The sequence below is a fragment of the Micromys minutus genome, assembly GCF_963924665.1.
Source record: "Micromys minutus genome assembly, chromosome: 11".
In the NCBI taxonomy this organism is placed as follows: Eukaryota; Metazoa; Chordata; class Mammalia; order Rodentia; family Muridae; genus Micromys; species Micromys minutus.
The window spans coordinates 51,613,851-51,624,613 of record NC_137980.1 but is presented as its reverse complement, the minus strand read 5'-3'; positions in this window follow the sequence as shown (position 1 = coordinate 51,624,613).

Below are 10,763 nucleotides of genomic sequence, written 5' to 3'. Positions count from 1 at the left end.
GGCACTGACCATTATTGGATACAGGGTTTGCCAAACCACTTACCCTATTGTGTAAGTAAACTCTAGAATTATTTTCCCAAAGCTTAAGGTTTCCAGAAATGCCTATAATACTGGCAAAGCAAACACTGAGTAACTAGGAGAATATTTTTTAAACATTTCTTAGAGGAGCCAGATAGAAGGGAAACCACAGGAAACTAAGACTTGGATAACAATACAGGGACACCATATCAGGGACATTGTACACTAAGCTACTGTAACAAATTATCACCCACATGGAAGCTTAAAGCAAGAGGAATGTATTCTTCCATTTCTGGAATTCAGAAGTCAGTTTCACTGAGCCTAAACCAACATTTTGAAAAGGTTACCCTCCCCTCCTTCCTAATGCTTAAGAGGAGAGCCTGCTTGTCTTAATTAGGGTTCCTACTACTGTGACAAGATACCAAGATTAAAAGCAACTTGGGCAGGAAAAGTCTTATTTGCCTGATATCTCCTAATCACAGTTCACTGAGGGAAGCCAAGGCAGGAACCTGGAAGCAGGAACTGATGAAGAAGCCATAGAGGAGTGCTGCTTACTGACTTGCTTCTCATAGCTTGCTAAACCTACTTTCTTGTAGGAGCCAGGACCACCAGCCCGGGGATGACATCATCTACAATGAGCCGGGCCCTCCCCCATCAATCGCTAATTAAGAAAATGTCCTATAGGCCTGCCTACAGAGCGTTTTCTCAATTGAGGTTCCCCCTATCTGATGACTACACTTTGTGTCACGTCTCCTATAACCAGCCAGCACATTGCTTCTTGTTCCAGATTGTCCGGACAGTCAGAATCCCACAGCTTAGAACTGGGTTATTCCAGTCCATGGTTTCATCTGCACATCCCTCTTTCTGTCTCTGTCCTCTTTGATTACATATCACACCTCCCTCTGCTGCTCTTCCATAAGATCTTTTTTATTATATTTAGAACCCACCTTGAAAATCTTGGATAATCTCCCACCTCAAGATCCTTAATGAGACCTTCAAGGACTCTTCCCAAATAAGGCAGCTCAGGTTGTAGGACTAATGATGTGATATTAGAGGGCTACTTTTAAGCTTAGTATAGGCACTAAATATTTTTCAGGCATAAGCTTTTCTTTATATAGAAGTCAACTTAGCCTAAGAATCTTTTCCTATGTTATAAGTCCTACAGCTTAGCTTTTGTCTCCTATTCAGAACTCTAGTGTGGATGAAATATTTGCAGGTAGAGTGGAACAAGGTTACCTGGATTCAGTAATGTGTGTTCCTATGAACAAAACAGAAATAGTTCCATTTCTCATTGTCTTTTCTTATTGTGAGAGAAACATAGCTTTTCAGCATTCACAGATGGAAGAAAATCAAGAAGGTACATTTTACAGTTCTTTTGTGACTGATTTCACACTTCTCTAATGAGACAAAAATTTATTTTTTACATCCTGAAGAAGGATTAGAATTCTCTTTTCCTGGCTTCACCCCTCACTCTTGTTATGATATTATGATCTACCTCAGGAAGGGTTGGTCCAGTGAAATGTCCAATTACAATATTTACACCTAAGGAGTCTCAGAGTGACTCACTAAACTTCAGTAAACCTCAGTTTCCATATTTTAAGTGCAGATATTGTTTTGTCTGATTTTTGTTTTGTTTTGTTTTGAGACAGGGTTTCTCTGTATAGCCCTGGCTGTCCTGGAACTTAGTCTGTAGTCCAGGCTGGCCTTGAACTCACAGAGATCTGCCTGCCTCTGCCTCCTGAGGTCTGAGATTAAAAAGAGAGTGCACCATCACCCAATGTATATATTGTTCTTAAAAGATACTAATTCTTTCCCCTGTCTTCTTGTGGGATAGCTATTCATTTTGCACCCACTTCTAGTAGTGATGGGAGTAGGGGGATCATAGGCAATAATAACTCTGATGCTCAGGAGTTTGAGGCTTAGTGCTGAGCTTGAAACTACTTTGACAAAGCAATCAGGCCATGGCTCTTTCCCCTATAGACCATGCAATTTTGTTGGAAAGGAAAATTCTTGCTGCTGAATACTTGGTGGATACTTGAAATACAAATAGAATTTGGAAGGTACCAGCACCCAAGAACAATAACCTTGAACTGTGTATTGAATAGAGTAAACCCATATTGATAATTAATAGATCTTGGTTCTATTTCTGGTTTAGCCAGTCTTTGCATGATAATGGATGGCTTATTTTCCCTTTTAGGGGCTCAATTTCTATGTCTGAAAACCAAATGAATGAGACTACCTCTCATTATAAGAAAGAAATTAAACAAATCACTGGGTTGTTGCAAGGGGGGAAAAATCAGAAATCAGAGATCAACAGTCATTGATTGCAGAAGTCCCCTCAAACGTTCATGGAGCTAAATGCAACTGGGATAACATTCCAAATGGGATGAACTCTTTGCTAAATGGAGGAAAAGAGGCAAAAGGAGAGGGAGCAGAAGGAGGAGCCAGAAATGGCTAGTTGTTCTGGCAGAAGGGTTTATGCCGTGCTTTTTAAATGTGTTGCAAATGTTCTTTTCTTACCACTTTGCCTCGACACCATTGATCTGAACCACAACCTCCCAACAGTATTGTTATTATCATTTTACAGATCTTTAAAACTAGAAGCACAACTTTAAAAAGATTTAGAGTGTGTGTGTGTGTGTGTGTGTGTGTGTGGCCAGAAGAATGCATCAGATCCCCTACAAATGGAATTACAGACATTCACAGGTCCTCTGCAAATGCAGAATGTGCCCTTACCCACCTAATCCCAGCACTCAGGAGGCACACGCAGGCAGATCTCTGTGAGTCTGAGGCCAGCCTGGTCTACAGAGTGAGTTCCAGGATAGCCAGGGCTGCACAATAAAATCCTGTCTGGAAAAAGCAAAAACAAAAAGTCAAATCGGGGTTTAAGAGAACAACCGTGTCCCATGCTTAGTAAGCACTGGAGCCAGGCAGTCCCCTCTCTACCATATTGATGAGAAAAATGAGAGGCTGGTCTAGATTTAGCAAGTGGCAGTCTGGTCAACTGTTGGATATAATTCCAGGGTCAGCATTCCTCTACCTTTTATTGGAAAACCAAAAGCTGAAGTTCAGCCTGTGAGGTTAGAAGTTAGATCCCCTTTGGCTCATATGCCAGACTTTTAGCAGGGGAATATCTGGGAACCCTTTTCTGAGATCTGAAGGTCAGGAGGTTCCAGCAGTTTCTCTCAACTCCCAGAGCAGATTTGTTCACTACATACTTTCAAACTGCCAAGAAACAACTATTTAGTTCTTGGGAAGTTCTCCATCTGCTGCCTTGTGGAAATGCTTGCATGTCCCCTGTGCCCAGCGTGTCCAAACACTCTCTCAACAGGGCCCTAGACATGTTTTTGTAATGCTCATGTTCCATGTGACCTCAGATTTATTAATGACTCTACAATTGAGCTGCAGTCTTTAAAAAAAAACAGTTAAAATGATATGATCTGTTATACATATTGATCAGCTTTTTGGTGCTGGACATTTGAGCCTAGGGTTTTCAGCATGCTAGGCAAACACTTCATTCTGAGTTTTATTCTACAGTATTTTGGGTTGTTTTGTTTTGGGGGAAGTAAATGTAAAATGACTGAATAAAACTGTAGGACTTCCCATAGCATCCACTCTTGTTGTAGGAAGAACCAGTTCTTTCCAAGAAAAACTCTTTGTATTGAGCAAAAGGTGGGGGATGTTTGGAGCTGTCCAAAGTGGACCCTTTCTCTGAGAATTTGATGGTTTGAGGATGCACCATTCCCCAGAGCACACCTTTCTGAGGAGAGCAGATAGTGATCTTCCCCTGTAGTTTTTCCTGCTTTGTGGTTCCAGAGCCTACCTATTTGTGTAGGAACAGAAGCAACTTTGTAGGAAAAAAAAAGAGCCTAATAAAATGTTAATCCTTTCAACAAAAGCATGAGCCCTATAATTACAACTTCTGGGTGTCTTGTGAGTTAAACTAAATGATGTTAAGAACAATCCAAAACTTGTTACTAAGGTAAGAACACGATTATGAGACTTTGTTTGGACATAATGGTACACACCTTTATTTTTATATGTTATGTGTGTGCATGTTTTGCCTACATGTATGTCTGTGCACCACATGTGTGCACTGTCTGTCGAGGCCAGAAAAGGGCATCAGATCCCCTGGAATTAGTGTTATAGATGGTTATGGGCTGCCATAGGGGTGCTGGGAAAACTGGTGTCTTCTGGAAGAGCAGTCAGTGCTCTTAAGGCTGGGCCATCTCTCCAGGCTGTGAGACATTTTGACGTCATGATAAATCTTTGGCCAGCAAATCTATTCAAGAGTCTTGACTCAGGAGGCCAAGGCGAGAACACAGAGTTTAACTTGCCTGGGACACCTACTGACCTGTGCAAATACAGCAACAGAAAGAGTAAGGAGACAACCATCTACCTCTGAAAAGAATGTGCTTTTGTAGTATCAAGAGAGCCCATATAGCATACAGTTTCAAAACTGATAAGGTTCAGAAATGTCCTCCCGTGTCTGATATAGAAGAAAACCTCAAAGGCTGTGGTCTTATTATGCTGGGGGCCATGTAACCAGCTTGCATTTTATTTAGCACTCTTAAAGTCCGTATTTTTCTCTCCTATTGATTATGTGAAAACGCTGGTTTTAGTATTCTAAGTGGGATTTGTCATCTTCCTGTGCCCTTCACTGATGAGATGAATGAACTCGTGACTCACACGTACTTTCTATTTTTATAAGAATGACGTTGTTAATATGTTGAGAATTGTCCTTGAGACAAAGTACCAGACTCTCTGTTCACCCAGGATACCCCCTTAGAAACAGTTCCTAATTTATTTTATTTTTATGTGTATGAGTGTTCTGTCTGTATGTACGCTGGGCATCAAGCATGTGCTGAGGCTTCAGAGGCCAGAAGAAGGCTTCGAATCCCCTGGGACTGAGTTATATGTGGTTGCTAGAAGTAGAACCCATGTCCCCTGAAAGAACAGTCAGTGCTCCTAACCACTGAGCCACTTCTCTAGCTCTGAGATAGTTTCTGTTTTATTCTCACCTTCCAGATAAGAAATCAGACTTTCAGAAAGATAAAAGACTACTTTTAGGGCCAAGAGGTTGACTAATCACATTTTTTTCAATTCTCTCCTAGAAATCTTATTTGCTCTCTGACTTAGGAAGCACCTCTTGGGCAGCCTGGTAATTACAGATGTGTCTAGACACAGCCTCTGTCCTCTTCCCGTTTTTGGTATGGAGGGTTAAAAGAAAAGTGCTAGGTTCCTGAGAAGAAACATCTGGTTAACAGAAATGGCATGTGTCCAGGAAAGCTTTTCAATGTAAAGGAGGAACCTGTGCATAGGCCTCAGTGCAGCCAATAATCCACTTGCGAGGAAGACCTTAGGGAAGGCTGTAAGCAGTGAGAAACAGTGGCGAAGAGGGTGTGGAGACTGGGTGATACAATTCTCTGTAAGGACAAGCAGGGACTTTGGATTTTGCTCTAAGTGTTATCAAAAGGCTTTCAAGTAGAGAACAAAAGGGGAGGTTGGGGGGTAAGGAGGCAAGGAAGCCACCAAGGTGGTAATGGCCATAATCCCAGCGCACGGAAGGTCAAGGCAGGAGGATCAGGAGTTCCAGTTAAATGGGGCCTATGAGATGCTCAGTCAGTGAAGTGTTTGTCTTGCAAGTGTGAAAACCCAAATTCAGTTCCCAGAATCCACATAAAGATATGCTATGGGTGTTGGCTGGTAAAATGGCCCAGGAGATAAAAGTGCCAGCTGCCAAGCCTAATGACCTCAGCTCTGTCCTCACCTCACAAGATGGAAGAACTGATGCCCAAGAGTTGCCCTCTGACCTCCACACGTATGTTATGTGCATGTGTGCACACACGGCAAATCAGTAAATATCACAATCAAATTCCTTTTCAAACACTGAGTGTGGTGGCAAGTATCCAAAATCCTAGCACAGAGGTGATAGGTGTGGAGAGACAGAGGCAGGGGAATTCTTGGGCCTCTCTGGCCAATTAATTGCCTTTGGCAAACTCCAGGCCTGTAAGAAACCTTGTGTCCAAAAACAACCTTAGATAGCATTCCTCTTGAGGAATGCCCAAGGTTGTCTTCTGGCCTGCTCCATGGTCTGGCATGAATAAACATGAGAGAGACAGAAACAGAGACAGACAGAGAGAAAGACAGACAAAGAGAGACAGACAGACAGACACAGACAGACAGAGAGACAGAGGCAGACAGAGATACCTTGCCAGGCTGGGCTACATAAGAGTCTGTCTTTTCAGGGGTGTGGGGTGGCTGGCACACATAGGGAAACCTAGCACTCAGGGAAGTAAAGGCAGAAGTGGAAGTTCAAGGCCAGCCTGAGCTACACATCAAGACACAGTCTCAAAAACAAACAAACAAACAAACAAACAAATAAATAAAACAAGTGAGAACAAGAAAAAGGGCTTAGTAAAGAGTGTCTGCTGTCTTTCCAGGGGACGCGGGCTCAGTTTCCTGCACCCATATCAGGCAGCTCACAACCTCATATAATTCTAGGCCCAGGGGATCTGAAACCCTCTGAAGGCACCTGCACCATGGGGCATGCACACAGAGAGAAATGCATGTACATAAATAAAACACATCTTTAAAATACAAGTATGTGAACAACAAATAAAAATTAAGCCAGGCAGCGTGGCAAATGCCTGTTATCCCTACACTGGGAAGACTGAAGGAGGACCCAACAAAGAAAGGGGAAACAGTGGGGAGATACAGGGAGGGGGCAGAGAAGGGAGGGGGGCACCCCAGTAAAAGTCAGCTGTGATGGCTGGAACCTCGCACTGGGGTTGGAGGAAGGCAGAGAAAACAAATCTAAGGGCTTGCTGGTCAGTCAGTCCAGCAGATTGGTGAACTCCATTCAGGTTCAGTAAAGGACCCCATCTCAAAAAATGGGGTGGAGGGCTGGAGATGGCTCAGAGGTTGAGAGCACTGACTGCTCTTCTAGAGGTCCTGAGTTCAATTCCCAGCAACCACATGATGGCTCACAACCATCTGTAATGAGATCTGGTGCCCTCTTCTGACATGCAGATATATATACAGAACACTGTGCATATAATAAATAAATAGATCTTTGTTTTTAAAAAAATGGGGTGGAAAGTGATAGAGGAAAACGCCCAGTGTTGGTCTCTGCCTCCCTGCCCTGCACAACCATAAATAACACAAATCTGAATAACACGTTTGTTACCCACCACACACAAAGGAAGAAGACACTAAGCAGTATAAAACTTACACCGTTATCATCTTCTAGTGCTGTGACTATCCATAAAGTCCAAATTAATCTGCACACAAATATTAGACTCACAGTTCGTTAATATGATGGTTTGTATATGCTTGGCCCAGCGAGTGGCCCTGTTGAGGTAGGTGTGTCACTGACGTGTGGGCTTTAAGATCCTAGTTGCCTGGAAGCCAGTGTTCTGCTAGCAGCCTTCAGATGAAAATGTAGAACTTTGGGCTCCTTCTGCACCATGCCTGCCTGGACACTGCCATGTTTCTGCCTTGATAATAACGGACTGACCCTCTGAACCTGTAAGACAGCCCCAATTAAATGCTGTCTTTATAAGAAGAGTTCTTCGTCATGGTGTCTGTGCACAACAATGAAAACCCTAACTAAGACAGTTAAGGTTACTAAATGTAAAATAATACAACAAAATTGTCAGCATTTCTGTAAGGAATAAGCAGTCAGAATATGAGGTTTTCTCAAATACTACTTTCAATAGCATTTACTTCCCACAGCATTGAGACAGGAAGGTCACTTAAGTCCAGGAGTCCAAGACCAACCTGGGTAATATAGAAAGACCCTATCTAAAAATAAATAAATAACATAACCTGGAGAATTCGCTCTGTAGCTAAGCGCCCTTACTCTCTTGTAGAAGACCTGTGCTCAGTTCCCAGAATTCACATGGTGGCTCACAGCCTATTATAACTTTAGCTAATTACTCACATATACCTAGAGTCATAGGCACACACGTAAATTAAAATCATTCTTAAAAAGAAGAAGCCCTTTCCTAGCGTTAATTCTCCTGCTCATCTCCCAAACTGTACAGTTCTTTCACCTTTAGATGTTCGCCAAGAAGCAAAGGTCAAGATTAGTGTCTTATCTCTTCTCAGTGGAGCATGCTCAACGGCCAACACCCAGCAAACAAAGACGGGAGGGTCCTGAGCTGGAGGCCAGCCTGGGCTACACAGAGATAAAACAAAGCCCCAGCAGCAGCGTGAAGCCTGTCTCCAGTCAGTGTCCAGCCGCCACTCAGCCCAATCAGCTTTTCCTCGCAGACCTGCAGTGAGGGCTGACTTCCATGCGCTCTTCTCCCCGCCGCACCGGTGACCTATTATCCCCATTAGTATAGTGTTTAAAATCAGCCTTCAGAACGCAGGGGCCACTTTGTGTTTCAAGGGCATCTTGGCAACTTTTTGGATTGGGAAAAGCGCTCTGAGTTTGGAGTCATTTTATCAGACTGATGCACTTTAGATGGTATTACATCTGATTCTGTTTGTTTTTGTTGCTGATTCGGTTTGGTTTTGCATGTGGAATATCAAATGGCATTGGGGAGAATAGATATTGTCACCTTATTAAACCACCCATTTATTATCTGTCTCCTTTTTACAATTTCTTTGACATCTCTCTGAGTCCTATAACTTTACTTCTAAAACACCTTACACATATATTGTTAGATACCCCCCGGATAGCTCGTGTTTTTGTTGTATTTAATTATTTATTAAATATGTACTTATTTTAAAAGAAGTATATGTGTGTGCCTACATGAATTTATGAGCAACGAGCTAGTCAGGAACATACAGTTAGGGACTTCTGGCTATCTAAAACTATGATTAAAGAGAGTGAAAAGATAACAGGGGTGCATTTGGTGTTCAGGAAGCCAGGGGGTGTGAGTTTGGCTGAAAGGAATCCAGGGAAAGATAAGGCTGAAGAGGACGGGTGAGAGTCATAGCAACCATCAGGTGCCTGCCAATCACCTCGGGCCTCCGGTCACGTGTCCACACGCCCTACACTGAAACGTGTTGGAAACAGTTCCGACACAGAACATCCTGACTAAGACCTTCCGCCTATTTCTCTGCCTTTCCTCCAGGAAATCACAGTCCGCTCGCATCCACCTTCCACTCCTCCCAAACCACCGTTCGTTCGCTTGGCTGCCTGCAAAGCCGAGCTCTTCTCTGCATCTTCTTTACCTACTCAGGTCTCACTGTGTGGGCGCGCAGGGTCCATACGACGAGGAACGCATGTTTGGGAGCCCAGCTCACCTGCTTTGCAGCTCTGACTCTGCATCTTAGCTGTTTGCTCACAGCCAGTGCCTCTGTTTCTGTTACTCTCATCTGTAAAATGGGAGTTCCCAGGATGCTTCTCCGGTATTTTTTTTATTTTTATTTTTTAATTTTTTTCGGGGGGGTATGTGGGGTGGCATCTAATGAAAATAAAGCACAAGTACTCTCACTCAAAACAGTGTCTGTCTGGGCCTTCTAAACTTCGTGTTGTTGGCCACCAGTCCTGTGGAGTTGGGTCAGGTCTATCTTCAGGTCAAGGGGACCAGGGAGTGAATCCTCTGAAGTGCAGCTGGGCACACAGCCAGGCTGGGCAGGGGCTCTGTTGTCACCCGCTGTGGCTGCACCAACACTGGCCCCAGCCGGTTTCCTGTTTCTCTTATCTTTCCCCAACCTGTGCTCTCTGGAGTGAGAAACCACCACTTGCTTCCTTCGCTTCCCTTTGCTCATTAAGATCTTTATTTCTCAGATTCCAGTCCAATCTGGCTGCTGGCCCAGAGCCCACTATGGTATGTGATTTATTGGCCCCTCAGCTCCACATCTCTGGGTTTAGATGGAAAACTTCTCAGTTGGCTCCTCCCAGCTCGCACCATGAGCACCCCTCCCAGCACCCTTCGGTGCTCTCCTACTCACCCCCTGCCCCCAGCCTCTTTGGATTCAAATCCTTGCTCCTAACTTTCTCTTTCCTTGTGACTTTCTGCAAGTTACTTTATTCAAATGAAAATAGTGGGCGTGGCTTCCCGGGAAGTAGAAAGAGCAGCCCCCCGCCCGTGAGAATCTGAAGCATAAACGTTCAAGAATGCCAGAAGCATGTGTTCAGAAATGTGCTGGATGGAAACTCATCAGAATATTTTTGACAGCTGCAGGGGTGTGACTCAGAAGGGAAAGTGTTTGCCTTTCAAACCTGAGGAGCTGAGTTCAAACGCCAGTTACCATATCAAAATGGCATGGTAGTGGAGGGCAGAAGAAACAGGAGGATTCCTCCAAGCCAATGAGAGGCCCTGTCTCAAAGGAGGTAGAGAGGCAGGGCCTGATGAGCAACAGATGGATCAGCAAGTCAAAGCTTATGCCTGTCTGCCAAACCTGATGGCCTGCATTTGATCACCATGTTCCACAGTGGAAATACAGAACCAACTTGGAAAGTTGTTCCCTGACTTCCATACACATACTGCAGAAAGTGTGTGCTTGCACACGCACACACACACACACACACACCACAGACATGCTAACAATAAATAATCTTCAAAAGAAAAAAATAAGGGAGGCAGGCTGCATTTCCAAGGATGACACCCAAGGTGGCCCTTTGGCACACATACACACACACACACACACACACACCAGAAAACCCACACACAGGAAAGGGCATATACTAAACACCTTCTGCAACACTAGTGGCTCCTGGCTTTACCTTATCAGATTCCAATTCTGTCAAAAATATCTCCAAAGCCAGGCTACAATCTCAGGTA